Consider the following 16,420-nt stretch of genomic DNA (forward strand, 5'->3'; position numbering starts at 1 on the left):
AATTCTAGAACACATAGCTATATCATATCATTCTAGGAAGAAAAGCTGGAAGGCCTAATTTATGCTCCTAGTCTGGTTTATACACTACAGGGAGATTATTTGACTCTGATTCTTAAGCCAAGCTATTTCTGGAAAAGAGACACTATAAGTAATAATAATAATAACACTTTACATTTGGGGGAGGTATGTAACTGTTAACCTCTTAGCCCATTTATTGGCCACACTTTTTTTTTTTTATTAGTTTTTGGTTTTGATTTGGTTCTAGGGTTTAGCACTAATAGCCAGATGGGGTCTGCCTAGTCTCTGTTAATATGTAGAGGACGGTAGAGGATATCCCTACTTTAATTAATAAGTTTATTTGATAAGGTTACTGGTTGCCATTGGTTAGGCAAACACAGGCCCATGTCTCTGACCCCCAGGGCCAGAATGCTAAGGCATTTTTATTTGCAAGGAAATATGACTAAAGAGTATGGAATACAAGTGTACACAGTCCTGCTGAGGATGCTTTTTCACAGTCAGTGACACAGGCTGGGCCACTTGGAAGGGGTTCAGCATTCAAAGTCACCAAGGCTTCTGAGCTCCTTTCCATTCTGCTTACACTTGGCCTTCCTTTTCTGTATATGCCCGTCGCCTCACACAGCTTCTTATAATACCGTGAATATTCCCAAAATTTGAACTTTCTTTTCAAAGGAGGTAACCCCGGAGTCTCTTTCTCCAGCTCCTTCAAAAGGGCTCGAAGTTTTTTGAATTGAGCACTTTGTTAAAGAATCAGCTTTCCCTTCCCCTCCTTGGCAGGGTGAATGTCTTTTCATAAATTATTGTACTAAAGCATAGGAGAAAAAGCCATTTCTTTAATGTTCTATAAAGCATACTTATAGCTCCTTCAAAAGGTCCCCCAATTTAACAAATTTTTGTGACTTCACATGCTTTGTATATATTTCTTTCCCAGATGATTATCATACTACATACTGAGAAAGCATGTGGGATTTTTGGGCAATACTAACTGTAATTTTGAACAGTATTCTGTTTTCTACCTTTGCCATATTAGATAGCTATGTTGCCAGATCAAGCCACACAGCTGTTCGGAGTCCTGCCTATAAAATCATTCTCCTAAAACCTACCTTATTGGGTTATTGTCAAGTTTAGATAGTCCACATAAAACACTTACTGTAATGACTAGGATTAGGAAGCTCAGTAGTTTGTTGTTACTATTTTAGTGACTGGGCTGTCCTCTACACAATGTTACAGTTCCCCCTTTTTATAACCTGTCATATTTTTTTCAAGACAGGGTTTCCTCTGTGTAACAGTCCTGGTTGTCGTGGGACTCGCTCTGTAGCCCAGGCTGGCCTCGAACTCACAGAGATCCACCTGACTCTGTCTCCCAAGTGCTGGGATTAAAGGTGTGCGCCACCACCACCACTGCACTGCCATATTTGAAGGAATGCTGTTTATTATGAGTTAAGAGCCCCGCTCCATCTCTTCCTACTCCTGAACTTCTCTCTCCCCTTCTTCCCCCACCTGTCCTATTCTATCTTCTGTTATATCTTTCCCAAAGTAAAGGAGTTCTGCTAATTTGCCCTCAGTGGTTTTAGTGTTTTTCTTATCACCACATTCCTTGGGTTGTTACAGATTAGGACTCTGTAAGAGAATTTCAGACACTATGCATGTCCAACCATCATCTCATGCCGCTCAGCTGTGATGGTCGGTTTTCATTTCAGAGCTTCATGGTGTAGGGGTTAAGCCAAGGGAAGCCAGGCTTGGGGTTTTTTCAGGGTGTTGACAGTAAGCTGTTGACAAGATCAGAACTCACCTCTTGCACTCTCCTGCTTCTGGTTTCTTTGCCTTGGGGGAGGGGAAAGCAACTAGCAAGTCAAGGCAATAGATGGAGCAGGGTAGGTGTAAAGAGTGAGAGCCCAGGCTCTGCTGAGTCCCGTTGCTAGGCAACGGCATGCAGGGAGCAGACACATGCATATGCCTGCTAGCATCCTGTTGTCTTAGCAACAGAACATTTGGATGGAGGGCTGGAGAGGAGGGGAACTGGGTTCAAAATATTCGAAGTTTCCAGGATCCTAGAGTCCCTCTTACTCTGAACCTCATATGTTCATTTTCTTAATCTTCCTGTATTCACTGAGACTGACTAGTTTTTTTTAAGCTTTCTTCTTTTTTCTTTAGTTCATCACCCAACATTTGTATGAGGTTTTTTCCTCAGAGCTCGATATTATCCCAGTCACATTGCAATTCATTAGAGCCCATCCACCTCTGAGTCCTCTGGTGCTTCGCATGGCAGGGCCTATTCTGCAGAATTTTAAAATGATCCCTTGCTCCAAGTGCAGCCCCATGGGATTGAAATTAAATGCTCACTTGTGTGAAAATTTAAATTCCAGTGTTCTGGTATGTGAAACGATGCTAAGTCATTATCATCAGGGCCAAGGCTGTCACTTGTGAGCTTTTCAGTGAGTTACAAAGACTGCAGGAAGTGGGAGGGGCCATGATGGCTTCCTTCTCACACTGCACCCTGAGATGAGCAGGGGTTAGTGTATTTTGTCCCGCCTTTTTGTCTGTCAGTCCTTCAGACCCCACTGTTCCCCCTTCAATGTTGGAGTTGTTCCTTCTTCATCTCAGAGTTGTTCGTCTCGGCCATAGATTCTGGAAGGTGATAAGTTGGATTCATCTGGAGAGCCTGGGAACTCATACAATATCAATTTTTTTTTAAAAACTATACAAATGTTTTGCATTAGTTACTGTTTTTGCATGCCTGGCTTAAAACCTGGGTTCTTTCATCAATAGACTAGACTATCACTTTTTAAAGTATTTATAGGTGGTGTGTGTGTGTGTGTGTGTGTGTGTGTGTGTGTGTGTGTGTGTGTGTGATTGGCTGTATGTTCACATGGGTGCGGTGTCTAAGTAACCAGAAGAGGGCATCCCATTCACTGAATTGGAATTACAGGCTATTGTGAGCTGCCCAGTGTGGGTTCTGGGAACCAAAAGCTGGGTCCTCTGCAAAAACAGCAAGTACTCTTAGATGCTGAGCCATCTCTCAGTCCTTAGGCTAGACTGACTTGTTGCTGAGATCATTTTCTGCCTCTGACCCCTTGTGCTAGCAACCATGTTCCTGACATTTTCCCCAGCATCTTATGCCCTGTTTTAAAGATCTGCCACGTCCAACAACTTCCTCTTCCTCCTCCTCCTCCTCCTCCTCCTCCTCCTCCTCCTCCTCCTCCTCCTCCTTCTTCTTTGAGACAGGGTTTCTCTGTGTGTAGCGTTAGCTGTCCTGGAACTGACTGTAGACCAGGCTGGCCTTCATAGAGATCTTCCTGCTTCTGCTTCCCAAGTGCTGGGATTTAAAGGCATATGCCACCATAGCCTGGCATATCCAACTTCTTAAGATGAAAATTTTGTGTTATTTTTTTCTCCCTTTAGTCTTCAAGGGTCTTGAGTGTTACCTCTATTTTGTACTGCTATACCAGAATATCTGATACTGGGTAATTTAAAGCTATTGGCTGAGAAGTACAGAATTAAAGTACTAACATCAAAGGCCTTCTTGCTCAGGTTTATAGAAGGACAAGAGAAAGAAGATCTACCCTTTAATCTCATGTTTTTATAGCACCATTAATCCATTCAGGAGGGCAGAATCCTCACCATTCTAAATACCTTTGAGCAGGTCCCACCTCCTAGTGCTCCTGCATTAAGGATTACACTTCTAAACTATGAGTTTTGGGGGTCACGTGCAAAGTCTGGCACTCTATAGTGCTCAGCCCAATGTCTGGATTCCTGCCTTCAGCCTCTAGGTTTTCCTGCACCGCTAGTGGCTCCTGGGCCTCCTTTGTCACGAGCAATTCACATTTTGTTTCTCTGTTACATCGTGCCTGCATCACAGGACCCTCTGTGAGGCCAGAGCCTGTCTTAGCTTTCACATTCTTATAACTCTAAGGATTCATGGTACTCACCTAGGGAAGTGCTTAATTTTAAATCTTGCTCTACTGCAGCTAATCCTGCTATTTGTGGGGAGACTCTGGTAGGACTAGTGTCCTTTCCAACCTTGTATTCAATTTACCCACTTACCCATGCTCCTTTCTGTAAACTTGCACATGGGCCTTACTCTCTCTAAGAATGGAACAAAACAGTTTTTCTGTAATGTGATTGTGGTGGTTTCAATGAGAAACCTCCCTGATAGGCTCTTATAGTTGGATACTTGGTCCCGAGTTGGTGGCACTATTTGAGAAGGTTTAAGAGGTGTGGCCTTGCTAAAGTATGCCAGCCACAGGGCTGGGGTGGGCTTTGAGAGCTTAAAGCCTTGGTCTTTCCAGCTTGCTCTCTCTACTTCATGCTTGTAGCTCAAGATGTGAGGTCTCAGCTTCCTGTCCCTGCGCAAGCTTACTGCTGCTGTCACACCTCTGCTTCACCGTCATGGCCTCCTGTCCTTCTGGGACCAAAAGCCAAAATAAACTCCCCTGATAAGTTGCTTTTGGTCATGGTGTTTTATCACAGCAATAGCAAAGTGACTAATGTAGTGATCTAATTGAGGACTTAATTATTTACTGCCTAAGTCATTTAACTTTTTTCCAGAAAACATATATACCATTAAACATAAAAAGGAAACACATTTTCAAAACCCTGTTCAATATCCAGTGTAAGGCTAAGCTCATAGTATCCAATTAAGAAATCCTTTTTGAATTAAGTTGAATTAAATTAATCTTTGCCTGTGAGATGGAACTTCCTTGTGCTAAGCCTTTGAATTTCCTCCAATGTGGAAGTTGCCAGCATTTGGCCCAGGATTGAAATAAAATGATGAGGATCTTGAATGGGAGAAGGGAGTCTTGGTCTCTTTACGTGTATAGTGTTTATTTTATACCAATTTTGCATTTTGATTCCAAATGCTGTGCATTAGTGTCCCCCTTTGAAATATATCTCCCTCTTTTAAAATTTTGTGTATGAGTATTCATGTCTAACTGTGTTATGCCATGCGTGGGAGCTCCCAGAGGCCAAAAGAGAGCATCAGATCCCTGAAGCAGGAGTTATAGGTGGTTGTAAGGTGCCCATTGTGTTCTAAAATCTGAACTTAAATCCTTTGGAAAAGCAGCAAGTGCTCTTGAACATTGACACATGTCTGTGGGCCCAGTGTGCACCTAATCTTTTCAATGGAGCCTTGTTGACACCTTCATTTACTGCCTCAGACTTCTGAGTGCAAGGATAAGGCAATGTATCTGTAGCATTAATAGCCTTGGAAAGGCAGAAACCTAGTGACCTCATAAGGAAAATTTTCATCTAGACAGGATGAAAGGTGTATAAACCATAATCAAATCAATCATAGAAAGATTTATTTTGGGGGCTGGAGAGATGGCTCAGAGGTTAAGAGCACCTGCTGTTCTTCCAGAGGTCCTGAGTTCAATTCCCAGCAACCACATGATGGCTTACAACTGTAGGTAGAGTTTTCCTGCCTGGCCCACAGTCAGGGCAAATCTCTCTCACCTGCCAGTCCCACAGCCGTCAGACCCGACCAAGTAAACACAGAGCCTTGTATTGGTTTCAAACTGTATGGCCATGGCAGGCTTCCTGCCAACTGTTCTTTCAGCTTAAATTAATCCATTTCCATTAATCCATACCTTGCCACATGGCTCGTGGCTTACCGGCATCTTCACATGCTGTTTCTCATCGTGGCGGCTGGCAGTGTCTCTCTGACTCAGCCTTCCACTTCCCAGCTTTATTCTCCTCCTTGTCCCGCCTACACTTCCTGCCTAGCCAATGGCCAGTCAGTGTTTTAATTATTGACTAATCAGCAACACATTTGCCATACAGAACATTCCACAGCATACAACCATCTGTAATGAGGTCTGATGCCCTCTTCTGGCCTGCAAGTACACATGCAGCAGAACACTGTACACATAATAAATAAATAAATCTTTAAAAAAGAAAGATATATTTGTATCATAGAAAGATATATTTGCACTGTGTGGATGATAACTGAAGACCCTCAGTAAGGGCAATATAAGCACACTCTCTCCTGGATACCTCTGTCTCTCTGCCTCATCTCTGTACCTCCTCTCTGCCTCTGATTCCCTTTTTCAGGTGGAGTAGACACTTAGTAGGCTGATCATCTTAATTCTTCCTTCATGTTTGCAAGTCTATTTTAGCTTGAATGCAGTTTGCATGTTGCATCCCACTAGGTCCCCCAAAGGTAGTGGGGGGCATGGGGTCGTCAGAATTGGGGTGGGGTGAAAACATGAATTCAAGCTTGGCAAAAATTACTATGTCCTTTGCTTTGGGGAGGAGCCGAGGGAGGGAGGTTTTCTTCTCCAAAGATAGTGAGAAGCTTAAGGCTTTGTCTGGAGAACTCTATCTGCAAAACAGTGCTTGGGAGAAGTAGGTAGAGCAGCTTCTAATGCTGCTACGCACCTGACTCTATTGATATGTAACAAGGTTTTTCTTCTCTGGGTCCTCAGGTACATACAAAGGTGTTTCTTTCAAAGAATTGGAGCTAGAGAGCTGAATCTGTCCTGTTACAAAAGGTCTGCTGAGCTGATTCAAGAAAATGTGTGGTTCAAGGCTACAGCTAGTGCCTGCAAATCACATTTTCACTGAAGGAAATGCCCCGGATAGTCACCAGTTTCCTGTCTTTCAAATGAAGAAAATAAATTTATGGACATTGTCCATACAGTCACGCTTCTGCCATTGAAATGTGATTTTAAAAAACAATGTCTATGACTCCTCTTAATAGCAGTGATAAACTAAACCAGGGTTGCATCTTAGTGTTTCAGGATGCTGATAACTCCTGAGGTACAAGGCCACAGTACTCCAGAGAGACTGCCGGAGTGATGGGGAGCTACCTCATCTCCCTAACTTGGAAGCTGTGCAGCAGAGTGATAGGAGGCACCTTCCCGGGGGTGGGTGGGTGGCATGGTATTGTGGGAGTGACAACGGTGTTGCACAAAGTCCCTGATTCATTCACTTTTTCTTGTTCCACGAGACTCTGGAAACCAAGACAGGTTCTTCAGTGCCGATCTCCAGCATCGAGTAGTTTGGCTGTGTAGCTCTGTTGAAGGTCTGGGGTGATGCCTAGTTCTTCAAAACTCAAATTTTACATTTGGCCTCATGGGATATTCCTTCTTCCAGTGTGCATATGGCACTGAAAACTGCTGCTGGTGATCGCCCCTTATAAAGCAGCCTTCTTAGAAATGTCTTTATGTGCGTGTGGACCAGCATTCAGCAGTGACTTACTCTTTGTCCTCTGGATACCCCTGGAAATACCTTTAGTGGCTTCAGTTCGTGCTGCTGATCACTGTCTGTCATCCAGAAACTCCTGATTCTTGTACGGGAAACTTCCCAGTTCATTCATCGCTCATCAATCATTTTCCTCAGTGACTCATCATCCCAAAGTTTCATTCCTTGCCCCCTCCCCTTTTCTGGGGCTGGTAAATAGCATGTCATTCCAGCAAAAGGCGGAGGGGGTGGCAGCCCATCTGGACCCTCAAGTTTGATTTCATATTTATGAAACAGCTTAAATGTCACTTTGAGTGAAAAACGACACCTTCCCCAGCTTCTCACATTAGTGCCTGTGGCTGCCACTGAGTGTTTCTTTCTTTACCCCCCTCCCTTTCTTTTCAAAGACAGCTTGTGGTTTCTCTCTACTAGGCTCCTCTATGACAGGAATAGAAAGGGGTGGATGGATAGATGGAGGGATGGATGGATAGGCAGATGGACAAGACCACGATCAGCTATCCCCACCAAGCAGCAGAAAGAGACGAATAGGAGACAATGAAACAAGAAGCAAGTGGGAGTGATTCTGGCTTCGAGGGATTTTTTTTTATTCATGCTGGGGATTTTGAGATATATTTTTATTATTTTAGGTTGAAAAGGTAAAGATAAACATTTAGAAAACAAAGCTTTAGAAAAAACTGAGTCATCTATAATTCTACCACTCTAACAGCCTTATGGTCATTTGGATATATTTTTCTAGCCTATTCTTTAAGGCTATATAGCTTTTAAAGTTTAAAATAAAATGTGGACATGGAACTTGGGGCTCTGTAACACCTAAGGTTTCTGGTAAAATATTTGCTCAGACACAAAGAGCTCTCAGAAAAGGCAGGAGAGGTCATAAGTAAATACCTTAGAGATAGTTTCTAAATGTGCTCTGGGAGTTTTGGATAGATTCATTAATGAGACATTTTTTCTTGCTATAAAGCTGGAGAAGTTTTCAACATAAGTGAACTTGCAACAAAATATTTGGGTCTGCTTGTCCAAGTATACAGCTCTTACATGGGGGCTCTTGTGTTCCCTGAACACACTCAATCAAATGGGAATGGGAGGGGGCTCAGCTCCCAGCTGTGTGCACTCATTAGGTCCTGAGTTACAGCAGCATGGATATCTGTCTGTCTTTAGTCCTTCATTCAGAGGAACCCCCAACAGGGACTTTTGTCTTCTCTGGGAACATTCTGATGTTAAACTTGATCACCAACTTGCTTGGGTTGAGAAGCACCTAAGGGGTTGGAAAAACACTTCTGTGTGTCTGAGGGAGCTTTCAGAGATGAGTACATCATGAGGACCTGACCAAAAGGAATAGTTTAATACACTAATGGATTAAACTTTTAATAAATTACTGGGAAGGTGTAAACTGAGGAAGACGGGGCCTAGATGGATAAAATAGATCACTAATGATGCATCCTTGGAGACTGTATATTACATGGGTCTGTTTTGTTACTTCTTGGAGCTCAGTCTGCTGTCCACCTCAGGGAGAGTTGCGACATCATGCCCTTCTCACCACAATGGACTGAAACACCTCAAATCATGAGGAAAAGGAATCTTCCTCCCTTTAGGTTGTTTTGTCAGGTATTTGGGTCCAGTGACAATTAACTCAACATATATACTCAGTTTGAGAAATAATAAAAGCACTAGCTACTCTAATGAGAGTGAAGTGGGCAAGCATAAGGGATAGAATAGCAACCTGGAACTCTGCCTGGTTTGGCCACATACCCTCTTCCAAACAATGCGCCTAGGAACATAGGAGCCCTACCTGCATGGAAATGTACACATTCTTTTTCTGAGCAATGGAATACATTTTCCCCTCCGTTGGTCACCAAATTTAGATAATTTCTTTTCAAACATATTTCCAGTACATCTGTGTACAGGGGTAGGAGGACTGATCTGGACTGAACCGTTTGGGGTACACGTGCAACAAGGTGAAGTGTGTCTCCGAAGTTAACTTTTAAGGAGAATCCTGTTTATGAGGAGTAATTGGGAGCATGTATGATTAAAACCAGATGCATTATGATTTAGAGTCAGGTACCTTAGGAAAAAGGTGATGTAACTATCAATCAAAATAGAGAACTACCGTTACTATGCACACCAGAAACCAAACTCTTCTTGTCTGTGAACATAACCCAAAACCCCAAACAGTGACCAGGGCCCCTGAGTATCCTCACTCATATGGCCTATTGTCACTCTCTTCAAAACTGCCAGGCACATTTAGAAATCACCACAAAGGCATTCACCTTACCTGGCTCTTCCCATAGTTCTTTGGGTTTGAGCTAATTTTTTTTTAATTAAGAAATTTTTAAAATTCATTTTACATACCAATCAAAGATTCCCCTCTTCCCTCCTCCCACCCCTCTAACCTCCCCCTCCCAACCCACTCCCCATTTCCTCCTATAAGAAGGTAAAGCCTCCCATGGGGAGATACTTTTAGTAGAGGCAGGTCTAAGTCCCTCACCCTGCCTCAAGACTGTGTGAGGTGTCCCATTATAGGTAGTAGGCTCCAAAAAGCCAACTCATGCACCAGGGATGGATTCTGATCCTACTGCCAAGGGGCCCTTTAAGCAGATCAAGCTATACAACTACCTTGCCATGCAGAGGGTCTGTCTAGTCTAGTCCCATGCAGGCTCAGTAGCTGTTGATCTAAATTTCATGAGTTCCCACTAGTTTGGTTTGGTTATACCTGTAGGTTTCCCCATCATGATCTTGATGCCCTTGTTCATAGAATCCCTCTTCTCTCTCTTTGACTGGACTCCGGGAGCTCGGCCTGGTGTTTGGCTGTGGATCTCTGCATCTGCTTCCATTAGTTACTAGACAAAGGCTCTATGATGACAGTTAGGGTATTCACTGATCTGATTACTGGGGTAAGCCAGTTCAGGCACCCTCTCCACTATTGCTAATGGTCTAAGCTGGAGTCATCTTTGGGGATTCCTGGGAACTTTCCTAGCACCCAGTTTCTCCCTATCCCCATAATGTCTCACTCTACCATAGTATCTCTTTCATTGTTGAGCTAATATTTTTACAGCATATTTCTGATATGTGTTATTGCTTTGCTTTGAACAAAATTTCCTTTGCAACCTTGAAAGTCTGTGAGCATACCCCCACTTCACCTTTCAAAAAAAATATTTGAATACAAGGCCAAGATCCTGAGAACACCTGCCCCGGGTTCAGACCCCGACCACTGGTAACAAGAGATTTCAAGAAGTTCCTAATGGAAGAAAAAAAGAGACTGACAAAGTTAAGGCGCAAGATGAGAATGGAGGTGGTGGTAGGCCTAGAAACAGAGTCTGAAATGGAAGAAAGGACCTCCATGACCTTGGTTACAGTGAGTGTGGTTTACTCAAGCCTTTCCAGGGACAGCTTCTGGCAGGGCCCAGGAAGATAGTGGGGGCACATCTCACTGCAGAGATGCATTATGGGAAATGAGACGTTCCCTGCAGACATGCTAGTGCAAGCCAGAGCCGTGATGGAGAAGAATAGAGACAGAGGTGTGGGCAGATCCAGGGAGAACCAGTGGCTTACAAACAGCTGAGTATGCAGCGTAAAATTTTTGTCTTTAGTGGTCAAAGTAGAGGTATTCAGATGGGAAGAAAAGGGATGCTTTGCCTGGTCCATGCGTGGGGCCCCCCTTTGTCCTCCCCAGAAAGGTACTGCTGTCCTGTTGGGATGAAGACAAGAAAGGAAGCTCCATTCTAAGATGAGAAGTTTAAGAATTTTTAGCAGACACCCTCATTGTTTTATTTAGTTTTGTTTCACTGGAACAGAGTATCCCTAGGTAGCCCAGGCTGGTTTTGAACTTGTGGCTCTACTGCGTCCAGAATTCTGTGATTACAGTTATAGTCACTCTGCTTACTCATACACTAATACACTAACACACATCTTTAGATTGGTGTTTAAACATATTCCAAGCCAAAGAAAGTAACCAGCTGGAAGGAAAAATGATGTTTTTTCTTTTATAATATCCACTTGTTCTTTCAGGCTTTTTAATACCCTCTTACTTAGGTTTAGACATTATTGAAATGCCAACTCAATTTTCACTGAAGTTATACTCAAGTATTTGCTCATTGTTACCTAGTCTCAGTCATCAATTTTAAGGGTTATAATTTAACAATTTTATTTTTATTAACATGTCTTATTTTACTTGATTATTTCTGAATTGCAAGTCATTCAGGCTGCTTCTAACTTTTGTGGTTATAAATTATGTTTTGGTGCATACCTCATAGCATATGCTCCACCTCCCAAGTTTCCAGGTGTTTAGGGGTCTGTCTCCTCAGAAATGAGACATCTAGGTCAAAGGTTGTGAATGTTCATAGTTTCTTACTATATGTGAGATAAAGGGACCAAACCAAACAAAACAAAACAAAAAAAAAAACCCCCGCAAGACTTTTCTCATTTTGCTGAGATCTTTGAATGAAAATGACCAACACAGAAAATACAATCAGGAGCAAGTCTCTTTGGGTGGCGTCTTTTCTTAAATAATGGCGGTGGTCCGCAACTTCTAAATATAAACCAAGGAGGAAAAGTGACTCTCAGAAACTTCACAGTAACAAAAAGGAAAACATTTCCCACTCAGTCTGTTCATTATGTCAAGGCCTGGAGAAAGGGCAAGAACAAGACAGGAAGTGTCCCGGGATTCTGAGGCTCAAGGGAAATCAGACAACAGATGATGGCAGTGTGGAAGACAGAGGGCCATGTATATCCACTGTCCTGCAATGGCTCCCAGAGGACTCCTGTTCTCAGGAGCAAGTGGTGCTGACAGGGGAGTGGCGAGAGACAAGTGGAGTCACATCCTAGCAGGACATACCAGACCCCAATGGAAGTAAATCAGTCCAGGGTCGGTTCTCAGAAGCAATTCAGAGAACTGCATCTTTCAACTGCAGGGCTATTAATTGGCATCTTGTTTAAAGCATCATTAATTTTTCTGGATTATAAGAATAAAACTTCCTGACAGTTTCAGAAAAAAAATAAAGGAGAAAATAGAAATATCCCAATCCTTGTACCATTAATCATGTTATTAAGAATTCTAATTCCTTTAAATCGGATACAACACACATACACTATCCCCAAATGGAATGAAGCTGTACATAGAGGTCTGTGGTAATTATACGGTATAGATACAATAAAATCTCTCTCTCTCTCTCTCTCTCTCTCTCTCTCTCTCTCTCTCTCTCTCTCTCTCTCTCTGTGTGTGTGTGTGTGTGTGTGTGTGTGTGTGTGTGTGTGTGTGTGTGTGTGTGGGTGTGTGTTTCTTCCTCTCTTTCTTTTAAGGAGGATGTTGTTAAGCAGCCCAGGTTGGCCTAGAACTCAAAATCCTCCAACTACCACCTTCTATGTGTTGGGATTACAGGCCTGTGCCATTATGGTGTATAGGTTGAGTTCCTTTTACATTGTGTGTGTGTGTGTGTGTGTGTGTGTGTGTGTGTGTGTGTGTGTGTGTGTGTAGTCCTGGCTGTCCTGGAACTTGTTCTGTAGATCAGGCTGGCCTCGAACTCATAGATCATCCTGCCTCTGCCTCCTGAGTGCTGGGATAAAAGGCATGTGCCACTACACCTGACTCCATTTCCATTGAAAAAATGTTTTTGAATAATATTTTTCAGATCATATTCTTTGCTGTGTTACAATTGTGGGTTAAAATATAAATGATAGTTGAAAGTCTGGCCATATTGAAACCAATAGTAGCAGGTTTTGTGGGTATTTCACCCCATGATGCCAGCAAAGGATTTTATTCTGTTTTGGTCTTCGATGTGGGTTTTACTTGAAGGAGTTGTTACCTATTGCACCCGTGCTCTCCATCTCTCTCTCTCTCCAGGTCCTGATGTTGAGGTTAATTTTTCTTATGGTCAAATAAAAAAGGAGCCATCAAGGAGAATCAGGGTGGCTTGAATAGGGCGGGAGAGAAGTCACTCATGAAGCGGAGAAACTAGGCTAAGTGACACCTTTACTTATTCAAAAGAATCAGGTGGCAATAAAAAAGGAACTATCAATAAGTTGATACTGAGAGAGAGAGAGAGAGAGAGCGAACCAGCGAGGGAGAGCCAGAGGCAGACACACAGAGAGACAGAGAGAGATAGGGAGAGAGAGACAGAGAGAGAATATAACAACTTGGGTCTGGAAAGGAAAGTTATCTTGAATCCATTTGGAAATTGATGAGATAGAAAACACAAAAACATGGATAAGTAATTTTCCTTGAATTTTATATAAAGTTAGAGTCTTATGGCTAACTTTGGTTTTATGAGGTCTTGATATTGGGAAATTCAACATCACAGTTTCTAGTGTCTGTACAAATACAGTTAAGTCTCATGTTACTCAGAGTTATGTCTTTTATTTTCATTTTGCCGTTTTGTCCTAAGCCTATTATTAAGGGGCATATTTTTCTCATGAACTTGGTGGCTTTTTTTAATCTATAGTCTTATTTGATAAACAATTTTCCAGGACTTAGAGATAAAACAGTGTGTGTGTGTGTGTGTGTGTGTGTGTGTGTGTGTGTGTGTGTGTGTGTATGTGTATGTACTTCCTCTCTCTCTCTCTTTCTCAAATCAGCTAAGAATGGTAGAACCCGGGTTACTAATCCTCGGCAGCCCTTCTCACTTTTCTTAATTGTTCTCCATCTCCCCGGTTTCATCCCTAGACTTTGATTATAATTTTCACATCACATTTATGCAATTTAATCTTATGATCACACATCTCTTTGGACCACCATATGGTTCTGTGTCTTCAGGCTAAATTTACCTTCAAAAAGCTTCCGGCTTCTTTGAGCTTCTGGAAGGCCAGGCTAGTAAGCCCTTCAAAAGTAAGACACCAATTTGCTGATTGCTGCTCTTTCTGCCCTATGGTGAGGGCCTGGCAGCTGTTCAGAACAGAGATGGTGCAAAGTGAAGTTTCCTACCCGGCTAAAGCACACCCCCTCCTGCATCCCACTAATGACAGATTCATTTAAGGTAGTGGTTCTCAATCTTGTTCAGTTGGCGAAACACCTGGAGGAAGTAGCGTTCTGAAAAAAGGACCTTATAAAATATTGATACACTTAATTCCATTTACAAACTTAGACCACTTAACCGGCAGAAAATAGGACCATCTCACATGCTGCATATGAAATTGCGTCCATAATACCACAGAGCAGGGAACTCTGGATGGCTCCAAGTTTTTCTCTCAACATTAACATACTTAATAGTTTGCCTTGTCGTGCATGTACTCATGCCCTATAGTGGTACTGCAAGATTTGAGAATGATTTGGACTTTCTCATGGATTAAAATTTTAAACTGAGAAATTCCTGTTCATTGCAATGTCTGTTCATTTTGAATTCAGATAAAAGCAAATATCACTGAGTTTAGCATCAAACTACCTCAGGTTAGCATTACTCGAGAATTACTAGTTTGTTTTATGAACTAACTGGTTCTTTGAAAATGCAAATGTCCCTGCTGCAGTTAATCTGGACCCTGGTGACAGGGTGGGTGACTTCAATGTCAAGACCAACTGCTCCTTTTCTGGATAGTTTTCAAACTTTTAAATCCTGTAGATTCCTGAACTTTAAACACTCCCCTAATCTTTAACACAACTTCAATTCCATTTTGAAGTCTTCTACTTCCTTGTCTTTTAAGGAGATCTCATTATATTGTGCTTTATGACAAACCATTGTAACTCTTAGTAGCTTTTGGCATCATGGAAAGATAAAGAGAGATTCCAAAGCCCTAATCTTCAATATTCACCAGGGTTCAAGGGAGTGACAGGCTGTTCAGTGGTGAACCATCAATTCTTCTATGTGTGTGATGGAAGGAGCAATGACCCATCTGTAACATTTGCTCATTTCCTTGGTGTGAGTACCCCCAGTGCCTTGATTTCAGGTGATAACCATGATGCCATTAGAATAGCTCTGTGAAGGAGATACACATAAGTGGCTTTGCAAATCAACTCTAGTTGACTTCAGCCAAGCACCGCTCATAGGTCATAGCCTGTTCTCACTCACCAGTCATGTTGGAATCATATTGGAAGCAGGTACTCAAACTCTACAGGAACTACCCACTTCACACATGGAGTAGAAGGCTGCCTTTTCTTCTAAATCCTGTCCAAATTCTAAGCTTGCTAACAAAATAAATGTGTGTGTGTGTGTGTGCGTGCGTGTGTGTGTGTGCGTGCGTGTGTGTGTGTGTGTGTGTGTGTGTGTGTGTGTGTATGCTCATGGAGGCAAGAGGCATTGGATATCCCTGTAGCTGGGATTATAGTTAATTGTGAGCCTCCCTCTAATTGTAGGTGCTGGGAATTGAACTCAGGTCAGCAGAAAGAGCAATGTGTGGTCTTAATTCCTGAGACATCTCTCAAGGCCCCTTGTTCCTATATTTTCAATACAAAAAAATTTATTTTGACTGGGCATAGTTGCACATGCTTGCAGTGCTGGCACTTGAGAGGCAGAGGCAGGAGGGATCAGAAGTTCAAAGCTGGCCTCGGAGGCCAACATGGGCTACCAGAGAACCTGTATCAAAAAAGCAGAACAAAACAAAACTGCTTAGCTGAAGTAACAACTGTGTCTCTCTGTATTTTGTGTAGTATGTTTGTTTATTGTGGTCCAACGACTGCTGAATGAATTAATGAACTAGTCTTGGCCTTTGATGGCTCTTGGGGAGAAGATGCTCTCTGTTCCTTTCCTGTGGCTCCCTGTGACTTACTCTTAGTCACCCAGGTGAGTGAGAAACCAACTTCCTTTCAAGTATCCACCTGTGGTTATGTTCTGAGTCTGGTGACAGTGTCATTGATTCCACAACTGTCCAACCCCTGAAGACTGCAAGGGTGTACCTTCACAGGAGCTCAGCTTCCCAGCAGCCAGCCACCCCAACCAGCTTTCTGGACGAGAACCCCTCCCATCAACTCAGGGCTAGCCTTTTGTTCAGGGCACTCCGGGGGCTAAAAGCACCCCAAGGTGTCAGTGTCAAAAAACGGAAACTTGAGAATCTCATTTCTGCTTTGTCTCTCCTAAGTGTACATCCAGGGAAGGTGCCGGCGCAGTGGTAAAAATAGCAGGGTTATTATGCTCGAATCTAATGCATTTAATGTAACAATAGATTACTCCATTGTCATGAAATGAAGGGAAGGTAGGAGGTTCTAATTCTATCTCCAGATTCCTTAATAAGTACCTCATTGTCAGGGAAATCACTTACCTTGTTCAATCCAAATAAAAAGGAA

This window comes from Peromyscus californicus, unplaced genomic scaffold (assembly GCF_007827085.1).
Source record: "Peromyscus californicus insignis strain IS unplaced genomic scaffold, ASM782708v3 Scaffold_16__1_contigs__length_79575227, whole genome shotgun sequence".
NCBI lineage: Eukaryota > Metazoa > Chordata > Mammalia > Rodentia > Cricetidae > Peromyscus > Peromyscus californicus.